This window comes from Marmota marmota, unplaced genomic scaffold (assembly GCF_001458135.2).
Source record: "Marmota marmota marmota unplaced genomic scaffold, marMar, whole genome shotgun sequence".
In the NCBI taxonomy this organism is placed as follows: Eukaryota; Metazoa; Chordata; class Mammalia; order Rodentia; family Sciuridae; genus Marmota; species Marmota marmota.
In genome coordinates this window covers 5,261,625-5,287,672 of record NW_026000048.1, presented here as the reverse complement: position 1 = coordinate 5,287,672, position 26,048 = coordinate 5,261,625, and the positions used below count along the sequence as shown (strand labels likewise).

Genomic DNA, 26,048 nt, shown 5'->3' with positions numbered 1-26,048 from the left:
ATATATATATATATATATATATATATTATACACACACACACACACATACATACATATGTGTGTGTATTCAAATGTGTGTGTGTGTGTGTATTTCCAGCAAGTGTTTAGCTCTGTCATATAGATATACAGTCAGAGAGCCAGAGGTCACATAGCACATTTCTCTTTGTTCAAGAGCCTATTACTAATCCTACCCCTGACTGGCATCTGTAAACTTTTATTTTTTACATTATTATAATGCACAAGGATACTAAAAGTCCTTAAAGGGTACAGACAGTGGAGTTTATTTGTGTATTCTGTAGCCATGTTCATAGTCCAGTTGTGTCAGGGCAGTGGCATAGTTTCTAAAAGACCAAAAGAATACCTGGAGAGTGCATTCAAGAAAAGTGTCCTTATTGAGAAATGCCTATGGGGAGGGTCCAGCAGTGACAGGCTGAACCACATCACCTCCCTCCCTCACACTGCTTTGCCAAGCAGGGCTTCCTCCTCCTCAGGAGATTTTGTCTGTGAACCCTGGTGGGATGAGTGACACTTATCCTTTCCACAGTGCCCTCAGTTCTATCCCTGTCACCAAGAAGAGAAAGGTTTTAATCTGATTTTGTAATTTGTTCTTTTTAGTTAGCTATACCCAACAGCAGAGTCTATTTTGACATGTTTATACAAACATAGAGTGCATCTTTTCCTAATTAGGATCCCAGGCTTGTGGATGTACATGATATAGAGATTCATTTTGATGTATTCACATATGAATATAGTAAAGTTAAGTCAGATTCATTCCACTGATTTTCCCATTCCCTTTCCTCTTCCCTTTTCTTCATTCCCCATTGTCTAATCCTCTGAAGTTCTATTCTTCCTTTCCTTTCCCCCCTGTATGTGTTAGCATCCAAATATCAGAACATTTGACCTTTGGTTTATTGGAACTGCTTATTTTACTTAGCATGATAGTTTACAGATCCATCCATTTACTGACATATGTCATAAATTCATTCCTATTTATGTCTGAGTAATATTCCTTTGTGCAGATATACCACATTTTCTTTATCCATTCATGTTGTGGGCCACAACCATGTCAAGATGGTGCCTGGCAGTTTGCCAGGAGGAGTGTTTTGTGAAGTAATGCCAGGGAGACATTAAGATGATGAGGATTCTTTAATGACTGACTGCTCTATCTAGATGATGTTAATTAAGTTAAGCTGTGTGTAATTAGTTGGGTATATATACCTCTGCTGTCTCGTAATAAAACGGCTCCTTTTGTTTCAATCTTCACAAGTTGCTTGTCACCTCGGGTTATTTGCCCAGCCAGACTGCGGCAGATGGTGGCCCATAAAGGGGAGCCCTGGGATTCTTGGAGGTAAGTGACAAGGACAGCTGCCCATCCCTAGAAATAGATAGGATGGGAGCAAAGCTGCTCGTCCCTAGAAGCAGATAGGGTGAGAGGAAGGATGGCCATTTCAAGAAAATGGAGAAGATTGATACAGTGTGTTTTTGTCTTGTTTTGTCTTGGTGTGTTGTATTGTCTTTGTTATGGAAATATGGGATCAGAAGTTGGATGGAACCAAACCGAAAGAGTGTTAAGTAATTTGCTGAAGGAAGGAGGCACCCCAGTCAATCCAAGAACAGTTAGGGCATACATTGATAAAAGCCCACGAACTCTAGTCAGAAAGAGGAAGAAAGTTCAGAGGAGGAAGGACTATCAGGGAAGGAGTTGCAACAAAAGGCTACTACTAAATACTTTTCGTTACCAGAGGGTGAGTGAAGTGGCATGATTGCCACGTGAGCAAGCCAGTCATAGCGCAGCAGGGACTTTCCAAGCGGCGGCAGCGGCCACCGACCCTTCCCTGCCCCCTGCCCGGGGGTGGGATGCCACTGCCCCGAGCCCAAACCCAGACCTGACCTGGAGCCACAGTCTCGCAGGCTCTTGCTCCCTGTGCCCGGTGGCAGTTTGAGTCCGGGACACTCCCTGGGGCCATCTGGGGCTGTCTGGGAACGCTACAGCCGGCGGCAGAGGATGCGCCTGGTGTCCCTGAAGTTTGGCCATTTCCAATGCCAATAACTAATGAGTCGTCAGTTTTTCCCTATTTGCTGCAGGTGCTGCCATGGGACTCCTCACTATTCCTGTGGATAAATGCAGGGTTAGCAATATCTCAAATCCATAACAGCTGAACTCCAGTTTTCAACAGCTTTCACCACAGCTGCATCAGCTTACAGTTATTATCATTAAAGGTCCTGACCCAGTGATTGTCTGAAGTCGGGGGTCTGTTTGTGTGTTTCCACAGGGAGAACAGCAGCCAATTTTGATTCCAGAGAGACTAACTAAATTGATTTCTACAGACCAAAAAGATCCTTACATCTTCAATAATGGTTCTCCCACACCTGGAGGCTAATGAATAATGAGCACCATTAAGGCCTATTTCAAATGTAAATTACTGAAATCCAAATGAGACTTCAGAAATACAGCTAACAACATCACAGCTGTTGCTATTTCTGCTGTTGCTACTACAGCTTCTGCGATAGCTATCACACAAACTGTACAAACTGTTGCATTAATATTTACTTCAAGAAGAAATAGACATATTAATGAATTCATCTGCTTTAAGCTGCTTGTGGAACTTACCTGGACTGTGTATCACTTATAGGCATTATGAACTGATACAACAAATTGTAATTAGTACAAGGGTATCTTTGCTGATGGTGTCATCTGTGGTACAGTTTTTCCAGGGATCTCTCACTTGGAGCAGTCAATGGCTTGATATCATAGCATTTTGTATCCTCCTCCTTTCTGCTTGTGGCAGGTTGTTTTTGCTGTATGTTAAAAACCACTATGGTCGTTATCCACAAGTATGGCTAAGTGTGTTGGGCCGGTAGTCAAAGACGGGTAAGATTCAATTACAATGGTACCAACCTAAGACAGGAGGCTGACGATTTGAGGTCAGACCATCCAATGATGGGTAAGGACCATATGTAGTATTGGACAACCTAAAACAGGAATGGTCCCTAAGCCACATACTTGTTTAATTAAACAAAAGGATGCCTAGCAGCTGGGAAATTTTCTCTGCAAAGGCACACAATGCCTAGCTGCTAGGAAAATTTCTGTCCAAGTACATGGATGCCTAGCTTTTGTAGCAATACCCTTAATGAGGAGTTCTGTGCTAGAGTCTTATCAGCCTAGACCTTGATCTCAGGTACAAAGAAACTCTTGTTAGACAACCACAATATTTTACCAAGCTCTGCTGTGCCAGAATCTGTCCACAGAACAGTAACAATGGACTTTCTTGAGAGCTACACAAAGCTCCTAACATTGCACATTAAAACTACAGCTTGAAATTGACTAATAAGCTGCATAATGTTGCTAACTCTGTAACCTGCCTAGTGACACACGGACAATAATGTACTACTGATGCCAGGGACCCAATGTAACCTATTGATATAAATAAAACTGGCAGCTTTGACAAGGAGCCTTTCTGCCATTCTGCCTCTGCACCTTGCTTCTGTCTCCTTTTGTTGTATTTACACTCATTTGCATATATACGAAGAAGCCATATATCAGTGTCAAAATGTGGTTCCATTCTTAGTTTTTTGAGGAATCTCCATACTGCTTTCCAGAATGGATTCATCGGTTTGAAGTTCCACCAGTAACCTATGGGTGTCCTTTTCTCCTACATCTTCACCAACATTTATTGTTCCTGTATTCTGGAGAGTTACCATTTTTGTTGGAATTAGGTGAAATCTCAGTGTAGTTTTAATTTGTGGTTCTCTAAGTACTAGAGATGCTGAATATTTTTTCATGTACTTGTTGACTGTACCTCTTCTTTGACATAGCTCCTTTGCCCATTCATTGATTTTTTTTTTTTGCTGTTGTTGTTGTGAAACTTTTTGAGTTCTTTGTACATTTTTCAAAGAACTTTATCTGCAGGATGGGTGGCACAGATTTTTTTTTGTCATTAACTTGGAGAATCCCAGACAAAGTAGATTTGAGGTCATTACCATAAATATAGCACTAGCACAAGACATGGAAAAAATTTGAGATTGAGAGGTCACTCCTTCTGCACATGACATTAAAAATCAATCTTTAGCTATTTCCTAAATTATTTAGAAATTATTCGATTATTTGTACAATGTTTATAAATACAGTATCAAAAAATACAGTATCAAAAGCAGAGAAAGGGGGTTGAGGTTGTGACTCAGTGGCAGAGAGCTTGCCTCACATGTGTGAGGCACTGAGTTTGATTCTCAGCACTGCATATAAATAAATGAATAAAATAAAAGTCCATCAACAATTCAACAACAATTTTTTTAAGAAAAACAGAGAAAGATTATGTATTCCTACTCAGAGTCTACAAATTTATGACTTTAAAGTTCTTTAAGTTTCTGACTCTCTAATCAGCAGTATGATTTTGTATTGCTTATGGATTCAGAATTATGAGCAGATTTTGGACTCATTATCTCCTGATTGACTTTTTAAATTTTTGTCATCATTCTGAATATCAACATTTCGTTTGTCATTATCAAAGAACAATGTAGGAAATTTCTCTTTGTAGTAAACAAGATATAGCTAAAGAGTCTTGTTTATTAAGATGTTCAAAATGTGTTTCTTCAGTTCTTTAAATAAAAAATATTAATTCTTATTTCATGAAGCGAATGCATGAGAGAGACTAACAATAGCTTTGTAATATCTATGAACATAAATCAGAGATTACATAATGTCATTATCTGATAAAAATTTTATGTCATTTTTAATTTCTTCCATAGTTCAATAGATTGAATAATAATAGACAAAAATACAATCCCGTTTACATGAATAGATCTGATGGATGGAAACCCAAGTCTTGAAGAGACTATCTTCCTTGTGATCACCATTTTTAATGCATAGATACATGCATGTCTCAATATGAAGTTAAACAAATCCTCCAAATATGGGTAATATATTAATCTAGTTTCATTTCCCTTTTTAACCGCTGTTGGTCCACTTTTCTTTGACCAGCACTGGTCCATTCTTGTTTGGAAAGATTATAAGTAATCCTCAGAATCTTCTCTGTTTATTTATCCATTGTGTCTGCATTACTAGAGATTTGCTTGCTTTTTGCCTTAGCCTTTTCCACTGATGGGAAATATGACTTTGGGGCTGTTCAAGTTTCAGGTCATTCATATTTGATAAGGACTCTTCATCTTCCAGCATCAAATCAAATTTGAATTGAAACTTGAATGACCATCTTTGGTATGCATACATATTCTTAGATCCACATGTATCTGGGTAGATCAAGACCACTCTTCAGCCTGTGTCATCACTGAAATCCATCATTGCTGGAGATCAAGCCCATGCAACCAGTGACTTACCCAGAGAAAGAGACACATTTGCCTAGGGCAATATCTAGGGATAGGAAAAATAACATAAGCTATTAGAAGACCCCATTAGGAGACGTGAGAATATCTTACTTAATTATACATGTGTGTATGTATAAATACAAACATATATACAAATAAAATTAAATGTACACATTATATGATGTAAGAGAATACAGGAAACTAAACACCTGAAGGTATTCCTTACACCTCCAAATGTAAAGAATTTGGAAATAGGTGAATATAGACTGCTGTTCCATGTGTTTCAAGGAGCTGTAGTCTCCCATCCTCTAAGTGTTTCTAGCAGCCTTGTTGTGCATGGACATATGAATTTGGTGAGATTGCTGTTATGATCACTTCTATTGCAGCCAGGGGAAGAGCTTTATCCAAAAAAATGAAAACGGAAGCTTAATATATGATTCACTGGATCTCTGTGCTGTATGGGAGGTGAGTGCCTTAATTAATGATCTCACAGGAAGCCCACAGGGTGACAGTGAGGTATGCTTTCTTCTGAAATTGTGGGTCTAGAAATTGTGGGTCTATTATGTTTAGAATAGATTTTTTATTAGGTGGTGGGGAGGAGCACATTATTGGAATATGACCAAGGGAAATAGAGGAGAAGAACTGAGGACAGTGAGGACATGCAGCTCCTGCTTCCACATGCAGTGATGTCTGATTTCCCAAGGACACAGGAATTCCTTTTCTGGCTCTCAATACCTTGCCCTACTATGTTTACCATTTTTCTCTTGTTAATAATCAATTCATAAGCTTTGTTGTCATATCTTGACAGTGCTCCTCTTAACAGTTCTATCTTGCCTTTATATTGACATACTCCATTGTACCAATTCTTCTGCCCAATCCATTCCTCCCAAGGCCATGGAGAAGTGCAAAGATGCAGGATTGGCCAGGTCCATCGGGGTGTCTGACTTTAACCGCAGGCAGGTGGAGATGATCCTGAATAAACCAGGCCTCAAGTATAAGCCTGTCTGCAACCAGGTGAGAGCCCTGAGCCTCACTGCCATTTCTTTTTCATTTCCTTGTCTTTACAGCACTGCCAGGCACCAGTTCATTTGTCTTTGTGAACAAAAGAGTCTAGATTTAGTGCCACTATCTTAAGGGTGTGGAAGATTCTCAATTTTATGTCTGTTGTTTGAATTCTTAGTGAAAATGAGGGGATGGTCATAGTACCCCGTTTAAGGGAGCATCTGGTATATAAAGGTGATTTAGGAGGAGAGTGGTTTTTCATTAGACTTCAGGATAAAATTGAGCTTGTACTTGAGCAATGAAGAATAACCTGAGACTGGATGGGTGAATGTTATGTGGAGGGAATTGTATGTAGCAAAGAGGGCCAGTACATAGGATTGGGAAGTGAGCAAGAAAAGAGAGAAAATAGGAGATCAGTGGTCAGGGTTTGTGTGGAGGTTGGGTGCCTGCATCCTTGTTATCTCTTATTTCAGCTTCTGGACCCACAGAAACACTTAACAGGAAGAGTAAAGTAGAGCTTGTGAGAGTTAATGGACTAGAGGAAGTTAGTTGTGTATGGTGATATAGTGATGCTGGATGAAACCACATTCAGGAACTTTTAGCTGATTGTACAATTAGTTGGTCTTATGCCTGAGCCCCTCTTACTTGCTGTTATATGCTTCCAGATATCAAATCAACTGTGTAGACCAATATATTCTGTGCATGGTTCTGTGCTCTACTTTTTGACAACTTTCAGTCATGGAGTAATGGTCTATAGTTGGAACACAACTTATAAAATTCATGAATTCATGTGTAGAGGTCGAGCACTATAAATTTCAAATAAAAATGTTAAAAATTGAAAATATTTTATGCTGAATTTTTATATCATGAACTTTTTATACATACAAAAAATGTTCAGAGTGTGATACTGGACATCTATATTTTCCACCATGTGTCTAAAACTGTTGACTATACAGATCACTGTGAGATATTGATTTATGTAGGTATATCGGCATAAATATGTTTAATATTTTGCTAAATCTCTTCAAAGTAAATTGTAGATTCACTTTTAGAGAGCTCAGGGAACATATCCTAGGAATGAAGATGATCTCCCATGGAGCACATTTACAATACTACATATAAAGATAGCAGTAAGTCTCTCACATTCATCTAAATCCAGTCTGTGTTCAAGTGTCTGAAATATCTTTTGTAGTTCTTCCCATCCTCAGGATGGGACTCAGGATCATATGTTCCTTCTCTCATGTTTCTTGACCTCTTTTTACACAGAAAGTTTAGCTTTTCCACATGATATTAAACCTCTTTTTTTTAAAACTGTCTTATATATCATTTAATTTGTTTTACATTCTCATTTTCAGTCAGTTAGGAGGTAGAGTTGAGTTCCTTCTTACAGATCAAGGGCCTGCCGAGGAGCCAAGGCATCCAGAGTGGTCCTAAGTTACTGGTTTTTTGCATCACACTAGAACAGTACCAGACATGTTGCTCAGAGCAGCAGGCATGGGGTGATTAGAAAGCAAAAGGTGAAACTCCCCAAAGAGAGAGCGAATCTTCACAGAGAGGAGGGGCATGGCATGCCCATCTTGCTTTCCAGTCTTGTTGGGTGTACCATGGAAGTTTTAAGAGTTCTGCCCAGGTTCACCTCTTGAGTGTTGACTGACAGTGGGATTTCTTCAGATTTTTCAAGTCTCCACTGTGCAAGTTACTGCCTTGCATAGGCGAGATTTTCAGGTCAGGTCCCTTTGTCCCACATTGACTGGTTCAAATTGGGACTTGTTAATAGAAATTATGTTTGGGGGGAATTATTCTAAGCTCCTTGAGTTGTGGAATCTGTGTTTTCTTTTTCTATTGGTGACTCAATTTACCCAAATGTCACTTGCAGAATACTGACCAAATGTCTGTCAAACTTGTTCTGTGAGTCTTTGACCAAATTCTTGATTTATGGCACAATGTAATGTCCAAATTGAATTTTTTAAAAATTTAGTTTCTTTTATTTGCAATTTTGTTTTCACATTAAGATTAGAACCAGATACCTTCTACCTTGTCCAACTGCAGGTAGAATATCATGTTTATCCCAACCAGAGGAAATGCTGGACTTCTGCAAATCCAAAGACATTGTTCTAGTTGCCTATGGTGCTCTTGGAACTCAAGGATACAAAGAATGGTAATGAGAACCTCAGGGAGTTGACCTCAAATGCCATTAATGATGAACTATTTATAGTTCTGCAATAATCAGAGTTCAAAAAGTCACTCTCAAGTGACCCTGGAATAGTGGAGAATTTACCTTTCTGGGAACATCCCATAAGATACTGATGCTGCTGGTACAGGGACTGCATTTGAGGATCTCTGTTTAGAGTGGTCCAAAGAGACCTGAGTCTCTTTTGTGGGTGGGTACAGTGGTGCTTGCTGTCATACCATTGAATTGGAAGGCTGAGGCAGAAAAACTTCAAAACTTGAGGCTAGTGTCAGAAACTCAGTGACAATCTATCTCAAAATAAAAAGGACTAGGCTTATGGCTCTGTGGTAGAAAGCCTTTGGATTCAACCCACAGTAAACCACAACCTCCCCAAAAGGGAATTTATGAAAGCCTCCTAACTTACTTGGCCTCGGCACTTAAGCATCTCTGTCTTTCCTTCCAGGGTTGACCAGAACTCCCCAGTTCTTTTGGATGATCCTGTTCTTAGTGTCTTGGCAAAAAAGTACAAGCTATCCCCAGCCCTTATTGCCCTCTGCTACCAGCTGTAGCGAGGGGTTGTGGTTCTGGCCCAGAGTTTAAAGGAAAATGAAATAAAAGAGAACATTCAGGTAGAAAGGAGGGCTGTGGGAATGTGGTTTCTTCACATGTGTGCTTCTTTCAAACCTCTAAGTATGTTATTGTGTCAAGTCAATATCCCCAGCATGTCCTTTGCATGTAAGATTTCAGGTGCTTTCAGAAGTGAGTTCTCTTCAAAATGGAGCATGCAGTTTAGCCATTTAAAATTAGGATTGCATGAAGCACAGATATTTTGTTTTCATCATGGCTAGACATGTTTTATATAACATTGTACATGACAAATTTATAGTTTTTTTCTTTTTTTCAGGAATGAGAATTTGGATTGGGTGATTTTTATTCTATGAATTATGATTTTATTTTACACTTCCCCAAATCCTCAATATATATTAATATTTATCCATTTTGAGTTGTTTCACTTGCCCACTCTCAGTTTATGAATTGCCATTTAAATGGTTTGTTGATCTTTTCATTTTCTAGTAGGAGAATTTTATTGAACCATTACTTAGAGCAGTTGTAAAACAAACGTACTCCATATGGAGGTTAATTCAAAGAACATTTGTTTATCTCATGATTCTGTGTTTTGAATCTTTGCTGTGGCTTAGCCTGAACTCAGTGAATATCTTCCACCTATACTGCCTGCTCATGTTTTGCAATCAACTCTTGTAGGCACCTGCAGGATGCCTCTGCTTCAGTCTTGCTTGCTCTGTTGTCGGGGGTGTCTGAGCTCCCTTCCCCTCCCTTTGGAAATGACCCAGGCTTCACCATATAACATAGCACTATCCCAAGTCAGTGAATGGATCCTTGCAGATACTCTCATGCCTAGGCCCAGAATGGGCACATCACTGCTTCTGCCAAGTTCTAATGGCCAATACAAGTTAGAGACGAGGAAAGACTCAAGAGGTGCAGAAATAGACACCATCTCTTAGGAAAGAACTTGGAGACAAGGAGATACTAATTATTGGGAGGAACATTTTTGCAAACAATTGACCACATTTATATATTCTGGATTTTGTTTTTCAGGTACAGATGTATTTGTTGAAATATGGTCTCCCGCATTCTACCTGTGCTTTTATTCTCCTTTTGTATATTTTCATGAACAAAGTTTCTTCTCTTCATTCCTTGACTTTATGGTTGATGAGTCTCATATTTTAACTTATATTGGGAACTCTACAGTATTTTAATACATTTCTTTCCAAATGTGCTACAGTAATTAATTCCACATATAATTTAAATGCACTATTTTTAATCATCATATGAAACAAAAATGCAAACACACACATAATGTTTAAATGACTAGCTCAACTTCCAGCAACATAAATTCCATTTCTATCTACTTTTCTATTATAAAGACTATAGAATCACTTTATTGATCTCTATGAAGATTTTCTTTGTTTGCTTAATATTGCATTGGAACTCTCAATAAGTTCAGAGAGAAAATACTTTTTGAATTATTAAGTATTTTAATACCTGGTATGATATAAGTTTCTAATATGTATGTAGTTTTTACACATATTGCAATAAACTGATCTATGAATGCATTTGTATAAATTCTGTTATATTTTTTCATACAGTTGTTACAGTTTTGATAATCTTTAAAATTCATATCTGTTTTGAGACTTTTCAAATGTACAGAAATTTCAAAGAATTCAGAGAATGCTATTTTTCTAATTTCTCAATTGTTAAATGATCAATATTTTACTCTCTTGCCATTTCTTAAGGAAATTACAAAGATTTATATATCCATTTTTCAGTATGTTAGTAATTCATGAAATTTGTTTCTATGTGTAGAATATCTCAAAGAAGGTGATCCTTGGAGTTAGCTCCTTTGTTTTTTGAACAGGATGAAATTAGTACTTTACCAATTTCTGACTTAAAAATATTGATCAAAAATCATTGTAGGAGCTTTAACTGTCCATTGATGGGATATAGAAATCATACTGTATCCTTAAAAATTATCGAATTATCCTTTATATTTCATAATATTGCCACTATATTTCTTGAGGTCTCTTATATACATGACACTGACATCTTAGAATAACATTATTTTGCTACAGCTCCTTTTAGAGATCTATTTTTGTATGTAGTTGGTGCAGTTTCTATATATGACATAAGAAATTTGATTTCTTTTAAATTTTCACCTGATATTTATTGACCATGTGAGTGTTGTGTTTGATGTCTTTTAATAGCTTTTGGAAAAATCTCAGATATTTCAAACATTTCTGTAATACTCTGGTTTCATATGATTTCCAGGATTGGTAATATGCAGTCTACACAGGCTAAAAACTTTCTACTTGTGTGCCGTAGTCCGGTTGCAGCAAAATAACCAGGGGGTGATGAACAACTTGTGTACATTGATACAGCAGGAGTGGGAGCCCTTTTGTAGGACAGGAGCGGTATTTATACATTCCACACAGCTTATCTAATTAACATAAAATAGATACAGCAGTCAACCAATAAGAAATCTCCACATTTAATGGCTCGCTGGCCTTACTTCACAAACCACTCCCTCTGGCATTTTGCCAGGCGCCATCCAGACTTGTTTACAGACTCTAACATTAACCATTCCCTCTGGAATTTTGCCAGGTGCCATCCAGACTTGTTTACAGACTCTAATACTTGTGTGATAGGTTTTTGATTCGAGTTGACTGAGATAATATGAAAGACCTAGATGGCCTGAACAGAAATTTTCGATGTATTGTCATGCAGCTGTAAGTAACTTTGGTAGACATGTGCCTTTGTTTACTTTTAAGTCTTTCCCTCTTTTCGGTGCAGTTTTGATCAGAACCCAGAAACCGCAGTTGTTTGTCAAAAGGCTTCCATTGATGCTGTTGGAAGAACATTTGGTTTTGAATTTGAAAATATAGACATCTCAATGCAGAGGATAAAGTAGTTTATGAGAAGAAAGATTCAAATGCAAGAGAAGGGTGTAGAAAATAAGTTGTTGCAGACAATTGATAGTCATGAAAAAATTTTTTACTTTTTTGCAATGCTTTATAGTTATGGATTCTGGCAGTAGACATATATTATAAGTGAGGATAAACAAGGAATATATGTCCTTTCTGCATATCAGAAATTTACTTCATAATAGAAATGAATATGATTATGTTTGACAGGGGATAAGACAATCCATGATGACATATGGTTAAATATTGGCAGATACATTGTTATCATTACTAATATTTTTGTTAATATAGATACAAATGAAGAAGTAGCAAGCAATCAGCAATTCTTGTTGAAAGAATCCTCCACACAAGACAATTCGCCAGGGAAAATTCCAATTTTATTGCAAAAGGCTGTGTGCTTATATAGATCTAAGGAGAGATGGCAGGCCACCAGTTTATTGGCAAGTTCTTCCAGATATCAGTTCCAGAGCCCAGGAATTAGTTCTTATTGGGGCTAAGGTTCCCCGCCAGTGAGATTTGAAATTGGCGCCAGCGGGAGAGTTCACACCTGCAGGAACTTTTTGTGCCAATGGAAAAAAAAAGGGGAAAGTAGAAAGAGAAGGTCCTTAGGCACCATGTTGGGGTTTTTCTCTGGGGTGCGGCTGCCATTATACCTTTCCCAACATTCCTCCCTTTTTGTTTTCTTAGGAACTGTGGCGTCATTGGTCAGATCCAGCTGCTTCCTGCTGTGTGGGGGCAGTGTGGGGCCTAGAAGGGGAAGTGGAGGAATGTTTAGGGGGGCAGGTCTGGGGATATCATGGCAGGCAGAAATAAAACCCAGTGGCTATAGACAGCTACTTCCATAGGGGTGAAGTCTATGAAGGTTCCCTGAAGCCACAAGTCGTCGATGGCATCGAACCAGTCCTGGATGGAGGAGACTGTTGGTATCAGCCACTGGTCCTGTAACAGAGACTCTAGGAAATATTGGAAGTGTTGCTTTGACGTGGCATCACCAGCACCTGAAGAAGATCAGAGAGAACAAAAACAGGATGAAGATAAAAATTAAAGCAAAGGTCAGTTTTTGGCAGAAGTTCCATGTTGGGGGACTGACAGAGAAGAGGCCAAGGGCATGAGGAGGCTTAAAAGGACATAAAGGCTCAAGAATCCAGGGTGGCAGATTAAGAGGTTCTCCAGGCTCATTGTCTCCTGCTGTCCAATGTCTGTTGCATTCCATTGTGCCTGGTAGTGAGCTTCAGCACTGAGTGAGCTGTTCTCTTGAAGATGTTAGGGGTTCATCGGTCATCAGAGGCTGGTAGTGCCTAAGCAGAAGCTGGTTGAAAGTTTGATTAGAAATTTTCTGTAATTGGGTTTGAAGGAACTTCATTATACAGGGCAAGAGAGCACAAAAAAGGAGCATCCCAATAAGGGGCCCCAAGAGAGGTAGCAAGTACGTGGCAGAGAGGATTGGAAGGACCCCGTTATGGGATTAGAGGAGGTGGGTTTGAGCAATTGGGTCGATAATTCCTGCAATTTAACAACATTCTTTTCTATTAGCCAGACTCATTAACATAGTAACAACATTCCTCTCTGAGGACCAGGCATGTACCCCCTTTTTCTGCAGTGAGAATATCAATCGCCCTTTGGTTCTGTAAAGCCACTTGTGCCAATGAAGTAACCTGCCACTGCAAGGAGCCCAGAGACTCAGCACTGGTATCAAGCGCTTCTTGCAGTTTTTGTGGAAGGTCATTGGATGCCCATAGAGCATGACCTATAGCTCCACCATAGAGTCCGAGACTCACCACTGAGTTTGTTAAAGTGAGGCCTACCAGAACCAGCAGAAAGACTCCCCTACAGGTGCGGGAAGATAGGGCCAACTGTCGGAATTTGGTGGGAGTATACAAAGACAGCTGAGGAACTACAGTATCCAAGAAACAGGTGCCAGAGACATTGGTCATTGAGGTACTTAAAGACCTGTTACACCAGAGGAAATGTCCAGGTTGCAAAAATGCAGGGCTCAATGGGGTGCATAGCTCAAGGAACAAATGGGTAAAAGATTCCTTGTTGGCAGGTGGAAACAGATGAAAGGAAATGAAGTATTGGTGGAATAACTTTCCCATAGTGGGATACGTGCCATATGTAGGGGTTGTCCTTTCTTAGAGAAATTGTAGGTTTTTGCTGAAATATTTTCTGCTGCTAATGGGACTACTGCTAGAAGTGGATGACTAAGTGAAGCACAGAGGAAGCACTGAGAAGTAGGCACAGAAAGAGGGGTGGAGTTTAATAATCAAAGAGTTTGGTGTAACAAATTGAGCCATGTGGGAGGGGGGCCTGAGGGGTTTGAAGACTATCAATCCTCTTTGGATGGGCTAAGGATAAGATCTTGAAGTTTTGATTCTGACTCCTTGATGTGTTCGACTACCTGGATGGTTGCTTTAGGTGGCGTAATCAGGGAGTGGCCAACAATCATCCACCCTGTGGGTCTGACTGAGGTTGTCCGAGCATAGACAGCAAACTCAACCTAGTCCCAACGTTTGGCCTTGGGGTCAGGTATATCTAAAGTATACCATCCATTGTTATCAGATGAAGAGTCCTTATGCCATTTGAGGTAACTAGAAGTCCACCCTTCAGGGTAGCCAAGTGAGTGGTAAGAATAACTACCATGTTCATCATGGAGCCTACATGACCAATAGGGGCACCCATTATTTTTCTCAGGCCACCAGTGGCAATAGTCTTTGGTTTGACCAAAAAGGAAGCAAATAAAAGGCCAGTTCCAGCTACCGGGAATGAAGGTCCTGGAAGGTGACAATTTTAGGGAAACAGAGGTGCAGTTGTGGATGAAGCGAGTAGTTACATCCACTATGCGGACGTTCTGCATGCCATGTTCCGAGTATCATTCCCGAAGAGTGAATTGGTACATGGTAGGAGAGGAGGGTAAAGACCAGTCCCGACAGAGCACAGAAAACAAGAAGAGCACAAAAAACAAGCAGAGAGAGAGGACTAGGGTGTCGGGAAAGCTCATTGTGCCTTCTTTAAGAGGAATTGGGCTGCGGGGAACACTGTGTGAGCCGCAACTTAAAGGGGTGAGATTGGTGTGGAGAGCAGGAGTAAAGGGGAGGTTCAGGAGGTGACTCTTGGAGTTTCTCTGGGGTGGTCCTGTCTTCAGCAGGTGGGGCCTCTTGGTGATATGGCTTCAACCTAGAAATGTGAATCCAGGGGGTGAGATGGTTGTCTGGTAAGGAGAGTTTGGCGGTGGTGGGGGTACAGAGAATGGCAGGATAGGGGCCTTCCCATTTGGGGGCAAGAGGCCCTTTCCCCTCTGGGGTATTATAATAGACTAAACTCCCAGGTGTTAAGGGAAGAGTGTTTGGAGAGGAGTCTGGGTCCGGAAGAAGCCAGTCCTGATATTTCCAGAGTTCCGAGCGGATATGAAACAAGAGAGCCAAAGACAAATCTCGTGTGAGAGGTCCTTGTGAAATGACCAACCCAGGTGGTATAAGAGGTCTTCCATTCATTATCTCAAAGGGAGACAGTAAAGATGGTTTCTTAGGGAGAGCTCTGATCTGAAGCAAAGCCAAGGGAAGGAGTTTGACCCAGTCTAAGTTTAATTCCATTGTCAATTTGGTAAGGACTTCCTTCACAGTCCAATTTACACTTTCCACATTCCCTGAAGCCTGGGGGTGATATGGACAGTGGAAATGCCACTTGAAGGAGAGGGCTTGAGAGACCTTTTGTGTGATCCTAGAAATAAACTCAGGGCCATTGTCGGATTGTAGGGAAGTGGGCATACCAAACCTGGGGATGATGTCTGTCAGTAAGATTGAAGCTACAGTGGAAGCCTTTTTATTGGAAGTGGGAAATGCCTCAACCCAACCAGAGAAAGTGTCCAAAAAGACAATGAGGTATTTAGTGAGCCGTACTGCAGGCATGTTGGTGAAATCTACTTGCCAGTCAGCAGCAGGAATATGTCCCCGGGCTTGGTTGGAGGGAAACGGTTTAGGCCTTAAAGGAGTATGAGGGTTGGTCCGCTGACAGATCTGACAATTAGAGGCTATATTTTGGAGCATGGCTTTGTCAGAGGGGGTGAGGGAGAAGAAGCTCTGTAAAAAGAGGGTTAAAGACTGAGAATTGGAATGGAATAGAGTATGAAGGAACTTGAAAAGATCCTTGTTCTTACTGGAAGAAGTAGGGGCTTCAGATGAGCTGTCTAAAGTGGCCATTATATGTCCCCCAGGGGGGCCATAATTGGAAGTGGTAGCAGCCATTCGTGCCGCCTGGTCAGCTTTGGCATTGCCCTCAGTGATGAGAGAGCCGTCCTTCTGATGGGACCTACAGTGGACAACTCCCAACTGGATGGGTAAGTGGGAGGCCCCTATCAAATTGGTTATAAGAGCCGAATTAGTGATTGCATTACCTTTAGTGGTAAGTAGGCCTCGCTCCTTCCATATTGCAGCATGGGATAATAGAATATGAAGACATATTTTGAGTCAGTGTAAAGGGTGAGGGATTTGCCCTGTGCTAGAAGGCAGGCATGAGTGGCCACTACAAGTTCGGCCTGCTGGTTGGTACTTCCTGAAGGCAGAGCTTTGGCCTCTATAATCTCAGTGGCCAAAACTACAGCATATTCAGAGTAATGAGTGCCATTCTGCCTAAAGGAACTGCCGTCAGTGAACCAGATAAGGTCAGGCTTGGTGAGTGGTCCCTCAGAAATGGAAGAATGACAGGGGAGGAAATCATCCAAGGTTTCCAAGCAATTATGAGCTGGTGTGTCTGGTGTGGGGAGCAGTGAGGCAGGGTTCAGTGCAGGGCAGGGGAAGAACATAATATTAGGGTTTTCCAGAAAGGAAGTGAGGAGTGACAGGACTCTGGATAGGAAGGGTTTGAAGGCCCTTATAAGCTAAAAGATCCTTCAAATGATGTGGGGAGTGGATAGTTAAAGGGGCCCCGAATGTCAGCTTAGAGGCTTCTTTGTGTAAAATTTGTCCAGCAGCCAGAGCTCTTAAGCAAGGGGCCCACCCACAGTGCTGCAGTCTGGTTGGGCACAAAATCACGAGCCACTCACAGCCTTGTAGATTCAAACAGCAATTCTTTATTCCCGAACTCACACCGGCACTCTACATGTACGTTCTGGGCAAAATCCACACTTCCACTGGGCTCTGCATCCCAAAATACTCTCTGAATCCCGGGAGAACTCAACGGGAACTCAAGGAGCGGGCGGGTGCTTGAGGCAGCAGGATACGCCCTATTCCCAGCAGGGTCCACCTTAAACCTGGAACCGCCCTAAACCCAAGGAGCAGGATACTCCCTATTCCCAGCAGGATACACCCTAAACCTGGACCCACCCTAATCCATCAGGATCCTCTCCACTGCTAAAGCCTATCTTCTTAAGCTGACAAGTCATGTTCCCACCCAATATTACATTCTTGACATTTCTCTATGTACTGGTTTAAGTTGGTTTTAGTCACTGGATAAGTGTATATACATAAAAAACAGCTATTTCTGTGGTTTTAATATTCTGTTAAAAATTTATAGATTAGTGGCCTCTTCTAAAGTAGTGCAACCCACCAGACCTCAGCACCATGGTTACCTTGAAACCGATTATGCAGCATGCCCACAAGGATCCAAGCTACTAGCTGCATTGAGGTGAGGGGTGAAGGGTCTGTGCTAGACCAAAGGCAGGGGGTGGCGATGTGGCAGAGAAGTCACTTGTGGGGAGACCTTGCTTTAAACAGGTTCTGGAAAAGCTAGGGAAAACTGGTTGCCCACTTTCCCCCTTTCCCTCCCCTCAAACACCACTTGAGATCTGGGCTTTTTCATAAGCTGCTATAAAAACAGCTATTCAAATATTAAGGTAAGCCCAGGAGCATTCTTCTGGATGCTGCATGCCAGAAGGTGTTGAGGCAAGTCCTCATTACTAATAAAAATTAGGCTGAGGCCAAAACCACTCTTATTGACCTTAGTATAATAGTGCTTTGTTGTCTCTCTTGCCACAGGAAGGCTCCAGTTGTCCTACTTTAAGCCTTCGATGCCTTAGTGAGGGGTACCTGAAAAATCTTTAAAAAAGGCTTAGCGCCCACCTCACCCCTCCACCCCCAAGGCCAACACACAACTTGATCACATGCTACTGACTCCAGCATAAAGCTGAAGTCTGTTCAACACTGAGTCATTTACCCATAAGTGATCTTTGTATGTAAAAATAGAAAAAGCTTGTTCACCTGTTGTCCTCAATTTTTCCACTGGTGAAATCAACTGGAAGTTCCTTTTATAGTCTGAAGAATACTTATCATTCACCAAGGAGCTGTTCCCTCTGCATCTAGGCCATCATACTGCCGGGCTTGTTATGACTCAGTGGATGTTATCTGAAAAAAGTCTATAGTTAAAAAAAAAAAAGGTTTCCCGCCCTTCAACCAAAGGCTTTTTTTTTTTAACTCCATTAAGAAGCTTTGTCTCAATCTGCCATGTACAAATATCTTTTTCTTCTTTCTTCCTTTCTCCAGCTTTTAAAGTAAGTCTAGTTTCCTCAGAATCTTTTTAAATGGCATTTTACAACTTTTTACTTTACCACACAGAGATTATCTCATCTAGAAACATTTCTTTTTCCTTTAACCTTTTATATTAAAATATATTTCCACATCTTGAATCTTTTTATATCTCTTTTTTAACCATTAACCCTTTTTATAAATTCACATTCTGAAAACAACTCTTATAAAATTTCTGATTTAGACAAATTACTCCACTTTAATAAGATGAAATACTTTCATGTTTTTTTTATGGTACTATAATACTATAATTGAAACCCAACTAAAACTTCTTATACTCTTTGTATATAAATTACACATGATAGAATTTTAACTCTTAGTAACCTTGTTTTAGCAAAGACACAGACACAAAGCAATATTAAACATTTTTTCCATTTACCAATTTATGAAAACACACATAATGTTTAAATATATTACCTTATGTAACTTAATAAGTAAAGAGTACTTGATTTTATATTTAGTGGTTGATATTTTAACACTTTAGCTTTGTAAATTAATCATATGTCTGTAAAAACCAAGATCTTAGACAAGTATAGTAAACAGAATTAGCCATCTTTTTCTGGTTGAAGAAAAATCCTTCTATAGGATACCATGATGGTCCCATTGATATACTTAATAACTTGTCTTTAAAAAGCCATGGGCTACATTTTTGTATTGTATCAACATATGCCCTTATTGTTCTTGGTCTTACTGGGGTGTCTCCTTCCTCTAACAATTTCTCTTCCTCGGGGGTAAGGAACTTTAAACCTTGAGTCAACCATTTTCCCCAGTTTGCCTGAGAAAGTTCTAGGAACAGGCAACTTGAAATAAAAACAAAATAAATCAAAACAAGAACACATTGCTTTTTGAAATGGTCACCCATTTTCTCACCTTCCCTCAGGGGTGAGCAATTTCACTTACCTCCAAGCTTTAGATGTTCCCCGCACGGACCACCAAATGCCGCAGTCTGGCTGGGCACAAAATCACGAGCCACTCACACCACAGATGGTAGGGTCTAATTGCTTGGACAAATATGCCACAGGTGCAAATGCAGGCCCATAGTTTTGACCCAAGACCCCAAGTGCTTGCCCCCCTTTTTCATGGACATATAGATGAAATGGTCTTGAAAGATCAGGAAGGTGAAGGGCGGGTGCCTTTAAGAGGAGTTGCTGAAGTCTGCGGAAGTGGTAGCGGGGAGAGAAGGCAAGAGATTCACCACGGGGTCCCTTTACTAGGTCATACAGGGGTTTGGCTAGAAGAGAGTAATTTGGGATCCAGGCCCTAAAATAACCTGCTGGTCCTAGGAATGATAGTATTTTGGCATTCGTATGAAGCACCGGAAGATTAGAGAGGAGTTGCCTCCTATCGAGTGTTATTTCCTTTTTCCCCAGTGCAAGGCAAAAACCAAGGTAGGTTACAGTAGACTGGGAAACCTGGGCCTTGTGGGGAGACACCCTATATCCCTTATCAACTAGGAAATTGAGAATCTGGGCAGTGTGGGATTGAGAGTGTTCCAAAGAGGGACTACATAGAAGAAGGTCATCGACATAGTGAAGGAGAGTAGAGTCAGGACAGGTGGGTTGGAAGGATGTGAGGTCCTGGGCAAGAACTTGGCCAAAGAGATGGGGAATAGCCCAGAATCCCTGTGGGAGGACAGTCCAGGTAAGCTGACGAGAATGACGGGTGCGAGGATCAGTCCACGTAAAAGCAAAGATATCCTGAGATTCTGAGGACAAGGGAATAGAAAAGAAGGCATCCTTTAAATCTAGGATTGAGAAGTGGGTAGTAGTAGCAGGGATCTGAGAGAGGAGGGTGTAGGGTTTGGGCACTAGCGGGTGGATGGGGACCACAGAGGAGTTGACGAGGCGAAGGTCTTGAACCAGTCTGTAGGACCCGTTAGGTTTCTTAACTGCCAGAATGGAGGTGTTGAAAGGAGATTGTGTAGGCCTAAGATACCCCTTCTGTAATAAATCCTGGATGATGGGTTCTAATCCAAGGAGGGCTGTGGTTGTAAGTGGATATTGTGGTTGACTAATATATCTTGAAGGGTCCCGTAAGACAATATGAATAGGACTGCATTTAGCCATAGAGAGTGTAGTTGTGTCCCAAACCCCAGGATTAACTGGTTTAGATAGTCATGGGAGAGTGTATGATGGAGGTGCATCTGTCCCTAGGATCATCATGAGGAAATGAGAGGCGGGGGAGATGAAGGGTGATATGTGAATGGTGACCTTCAATAGTGAGAGTATGTCCTTTCCCAGAAGGGGAATGGGGAAATGGCTCATAATGAGAAAGGAGTGTGTGAAGGACAAAAGGGATCCCTGCATATAACATGATAATGGGAGGGGGGTTCAAGGAAAAATCTGTTTACCTCCTACCCCGACAATAGGAGTTTTTGAGGGTGTGGTAGGACCCCAATATTCCCTCAATTCCAAAAAAGTGGCACCAGTATCCAAGAGGAAGGTAATGAAGCGTCCATCCACCAGGAAGGTGACCCTAGGCTCTTGCTTCTTGATGGTAATAGTCAGGAGGGAAGGCCCAGGGTTCCGTCAATCCTACTCTGCCAAGCCCAGGAGAGGCTGGGGTTGCAAGGTGGCTGACCAACCTCCCCTCCGGGTTTTTGGGCAGTCTGCCCCCCAGTGCCCCCTTTGCTGGCATTTTGGGCAGGAGGTGGAGGGTGTCCTAGGCGAAGGACAAGCCCTGGCCCAATGTCCCTCCTTACCACATTTGAAGCAAGCTCCAGGGGGTGTATTATTAGGACTGTGTGGTGATGAACTTTTCTGAATGACCTGGGTCAACATTTGGAATTTGGTGTTTTCAGCCCTCTGCCTACGGCGTTTGCTTTCGTCCTCTCAACCATGGAAAACCTTGAAAGCGACCACGAGGATTTCGGTCTGAGGAGTAGCAGGGCCCTGTTCAAGCTTCTTAAGCTTGGCTTTAATGTCAGGGTAGCTTTGGGCCAGGAAATATGTCATTAAGACATGACAGCCATCAGGGGTTTCTGGGTCGAGGTTTGTGTACTGTTGGAGGGCCTTGGTTAGTCTATCCAGGAATTCTGAAGGTGTTTCTTCCTTCTTTTGAATGACCTCCTGCACCTTTTGAAAATTAACGGCCTTGCGTGTGGCCTGCTTTAGGCCCACCAAGAGGCAGGATGCAAAAATGTCACGAGACTGTAAGCCTCCAGGGGTGTTGTAATCCCATAGTGGATCCTGCTCCGGGACAGCGTGTGGGCCCGTGGGGTGGTTGGGATTGGTTCTATGATTTTCATAAGCAGCTGCAGCGGGACGTAGCTCCGGTGGAGGAGGAAGAAACCGAGAAGCCTCTCGTCCAAACCCAGAAGCCTCATGCCCCAAAGGGAAGAGGATCACCAGAGGGTCCACTGCAGCCTGTGAAGGTCTTAGTGGGGTGGGTTGCCTCCTCCCTACCGGGTGTCAGGAGTGTGCCTGACAATCACGGTCACAGTTCCTGCTGTTAGCCCGAAGACAGTTGGCAAGCCGGGGAGGGAGAACTTACCTAAGCCAGATCAGTGGTGAGTGCAGGGAGCCAGCATCTGAAAGAGTGGACCAGGGCGGAGTGTCTTAGTGGAGCCGGGGACGGGGCCTCTTTTTAGAAAGAGCTCACCCGTATCCCGGGTTTTGGCACCAGAATGAAAGAATCCTCCATGCAAGACACTTTGCCGGGGAGAATTCCAATTTTATTGCAAAAGACTGTGTGCTTATATAGATCTAAGGAGAGATGGCAGGGCTTAGATAAATGGCAGGCCACCCGTTCATTGGCAAGTTCTTCCAGATATCAGTTCCGGAGCCCAGGAATTAGTTCTTATTGGGGCTAAGGTTCCCCGCCAGTGAGATTTGAAATTGGCTCCGGCAGGAGAGTTCACACCTGCGGGAACTATTTGCGCCAATGAAAAAAAAAGGGGGGGAAAGTAGGAAGAGAAGGTCCTTAGGCACCATGTTGGGGTTTTTCTCTGGGGTACGGCTGCCGTTATACTTTTCCCAACACTTGTTTCCTATTATATTTTAAGAGGTAATGATTTTCTGTTGTATTATTTCTAAATTATAGAGATCTAAATAATGTATGGTGAACTCTGGGGATTTGCATGTATATCTTATAAACAACATTCTTTCATTATCTGAATCTAACACCATATTGTGTGTGATGGGCAGTGAGCAAATAATTAATGAGTTAGTTAAATGTAAGTAAGATTGCTAACAATGTACTATACAACTAAAATAACTTTTGTACTGGTCAATATGTGAATTTATCCTTATACTAAACATGGCATAAATGGATGTGTTTTCCTCCACAAAGTAAGTGAATAAACGTGGTACTATCTGTTTTTGCTTTCACTGAGAATTTAAAATAAGAAAGGAGTTTTTGATTTGGTAGATTGGGAGCTAAGGAGGAGCTGAGTGAATTCTTTCTCTGTCAGTTATTTATGTTCTGTTCTTGGCAGGTGAGTAGAATTTGAATAATTTAGTTATAACTAAAAAACCATCTCCTATAAAACTACGTTCATACACGTACAAATGGCAGATTCTACAACCACTCAGGAAATATAATGGAGCTCTTCTTTATCCTTACAGAAATGGAGTCACTGAGTCTATGTTACATATTTTTCTTTCTCATTTTAGTATTTCTGACCACTGAAATTATCCATTTTCTGATGAATATTAACATGGACACATTTGAAATGACCTCTATTTGTATCCCTCACATGGATAGTGATGCAGGAGACAGCTACTGATTGGATACATCACTTCTGTTGTTAATTCATCCTTCCTATCAACTGACATTCAGCTACAGCAAAGTTGACCAGTCCAGTAAAAACAGCACTCATCAATTTTTGGAAAAAAAGTTTATTTTCTCAAGGTTCTGTATTCATTCTTTTATGTTTATGATTAGTTTTTTTTTTACTCATTATAAACAAAGACTAATTTGGTACCAGCTTGTAAGCTGGGGTTTGGTGATGCTAACACATTCCTGGGGTTGGAAAAGATAAGATTTCTAAGACTTTAGGAAAATACAATTGATATTTATTAGTCAATGCTTCTCTAGCCCATGGAATAATCAGAAAACATATTGCATTTAGATGATGGTTGTTAGTCTGCAAGACGATGCACACATGGCAGAGAGGAGCAGCAAGCCAAGGGCTCCCTTCCTGCAGCTCAAGGACCAGAGCTCCTGGAAACTGGGGAATGAGATTTTCCTTTCACTTGGTTGTGAAGAAGGCAGAGGGGATCCATCCTGGAAGGAGCATGAGGAGTCAGATTGAAGAGGATGAGTTGGGCACTTCTCTGCTTGGAACATACAAAGTTGTTTTTCTTTGTGTGTGTGTGTGTGTGTGTGTGTGTGTGTGTGTGAGTGTGTGTGAATATGATTATACATAATAGTGGGATTCATGATGCCAAATTTATATATGCACATAACATTTGATCAATCTCATTCCTAAATCCTTTCCCCATTCTTTCTCTTCTCCTTCCTCAGATCTGTTTGATCTACTGTCCTGACTTTCTTTCTATTATTGTTATTTTAATTCAGATAGTCTATTTGTACATGTATATATGAGGATGATTTGATGTATGGATTTACTTTCATATATGTGTACATGGAAATAACATAATAGGGTAGAGTTCATTTCCTAGTTACTTTCCCATGCCTTCTTTTTTCCCTCTCTTCTTCCTCTTGATTCCCTTTCTCTACTCTGCTGTTCTTCCTTCCACCAAATGTTCTTTTGATAATTACATGCTGTAGACAAAAAGGAATGTTTGAGTACTTTATTTAATGCCATAGCTGGAGTCATGATTAGCATTAAGAAAAAAAGCAGACACAATCCTAATTACAATATATTTGTAAATATTTATGTCAATGAGGATGCATTCATAGAAAAGAATCTCACAAGTCACTTGGAAATGTAGAATATAGAGTGATGTGAGAAAATGTTGGATTAGAAAATCTCTAGTTTTCCCATGGAAACATCAAAAAAATCATTGAATTTTGGTGAATTATCACTATACAAGTTGTATAAAAAGTCAATTACCTAAAGCACCAGTGAAAGCATGCAATGGAGAAAACCAGGATTCAAAATGATAGACAATTTCAGTGTGTTTTTGCCCACGATTGCAAATGTTGCCTCGCACAATGTGGTCTTGGTCCATGGGTAGTGTACAAGAACTATCAATTTCTTTCTGCAAATCAAAGTTACAATACTAAATGTTACATCAAAAACAAAACAAAACAAAACAAAAAACCCAATAACCCAATCAGTAAGTGGGCTAAGGAACTGAACAGACACTTTACAGAAGAAGAAATGTAATTGGTCAACAAATATATAAAAAAAGTTCAACATCTCTAGCAATTAGAGAAATTCACATCAATACTACACTAAGATTTCATCTTATTCCATTGAGAATGACAATCATTAAGAATATAGGCAAAAGTAATTGTTGGCCAGGATGTGGTGAAAAAGGAACTTTTCCATAGTGGATGCTTGTGGGACTGCATCCACTGTGGAAAGTTGTATGGAGATTCCTCAGAAAACTTGGAATGGAACCACCATTTGACCTAGGTATCCCACTCTTCAGTTTATACCAAAAGAACTTAAACATCAATGTTTATAGCAGCTACTGTCACAATAGCTAAATTATGGATTCAACCTAGGTGTCCCTCAATAGATGAATGGATAAAGAAAATGTGGTTTATACATATCAAAAAAATTGTGCACCATGATCAAGTAGGATTCATCCCTGGGATGCAAGGCTGGTTCACTATACGGAAATCAATAAATGTTATTCACCACATCAATAGACTTAAAAATAAGAACCATATGATCATCTCGATAGATGCGGAAAAAGCATCCAACAAAGTACAGCATCCCTTTATGTTCAAAACTCTAGAAAAACTAGGGATAACAGGAACATACCTCAATATTGTAAAAGCAATCTATGCTAAGCCTCAGGCTAGCATCATTCTGAATGGAGAAAAACTGAAGGCATTCCCTCTAAAATCTGGAACAAGACAGGGATGCCCTCTCTCACCACTTCTGTTCAACATAGTTCTCGAAACACTGGCCAGAGCAATTAGACAGACGAAAGAAATTAAAGGCATCAAAATAGGAAAAGAAGAACTTAAATTATCACTATTTGCAGATGACATGATTCTATAGCTAGCAGACCCAAAAGGCTCTACAAAGAAACTATTAGAGCTAATAAATGAATTCAGCAAAGTGTCAGGATATAAAATCAACACGCATAAATCAAAGGCATTCCTGTATATCAGCGACAAATCCTCTGAAATGGAAATGAGGACAACCACTCCATTCACAATATCTTCAAAAAAAATAAAATACTTGGGAATCAACCTAACAAAAGAGGTGAAAGACTTATACAATGAAAACTACAGAACCCTAAAGAGAGAAATAGAAGAAGATCTTAGAAGATGGAAAAATATACCCTGTTCATGGATAGGCAGAACTAACATCATCAAAATGGCGATATTACCAAAAGTTCTCTATAGGTTTAATGCAATGCCAATCAAAATCCCAACGGCATTTCTTGTAGAAAT

The 26,048-nt window shown here is 40.7% G+C and overlaps 2 protein-coding genes, 2 long non-coding RNA genes and 1 pseudogene across 4 annotated transcripts in view; all 5 read left to right on the top strand.

The window, feature by feature from the left end:
• Window positions 1-26,048, top strand: part of LOC107150203 (aldo-keto reductase family 1 member C1-like) — a 261,714-nt gene that overhangs the window by 104,453 nt on the left and 131,213 nt on the right. The gene's annotated exons all lie outside the window — the stretch shown is intronic.
• LOC107150202 (aldo-keto reductase family 1 member C3-like) overlaps window positions 1-26,048 on the top strand; it is a 204,112-nt gene that overhangs the window by 69,333 nt on the left and 108,731 nt on the right. The gene's annotated exons all lie outside the window — the stretch shown is intronic.
• On the top strand, window positions 64-3,477 carry LOC125619549. The gene is made up of 2 exons (XR_007351082.1): window positions 64-1,348; window positions 2,086-3,477. It is a non-coding gene; the product is annotated as an uncharacterized LOC125619549 (long non-coding RNA).
• On the top strand, window positions 4,886-9,401 carry LOC107150279 (annotated as a pseudogene).
• Window positions 17,305-22,422, top strand: LOC125619550. The gene is made up of 3 exons (XR_007351083.1): window positions 17,305-17,427; window positions 20,042-20,045; window positions 22,412-22,422. It is a non-coding gene; the product is annotated as an uncharacterized LOC125619550 (long non-coding RNA).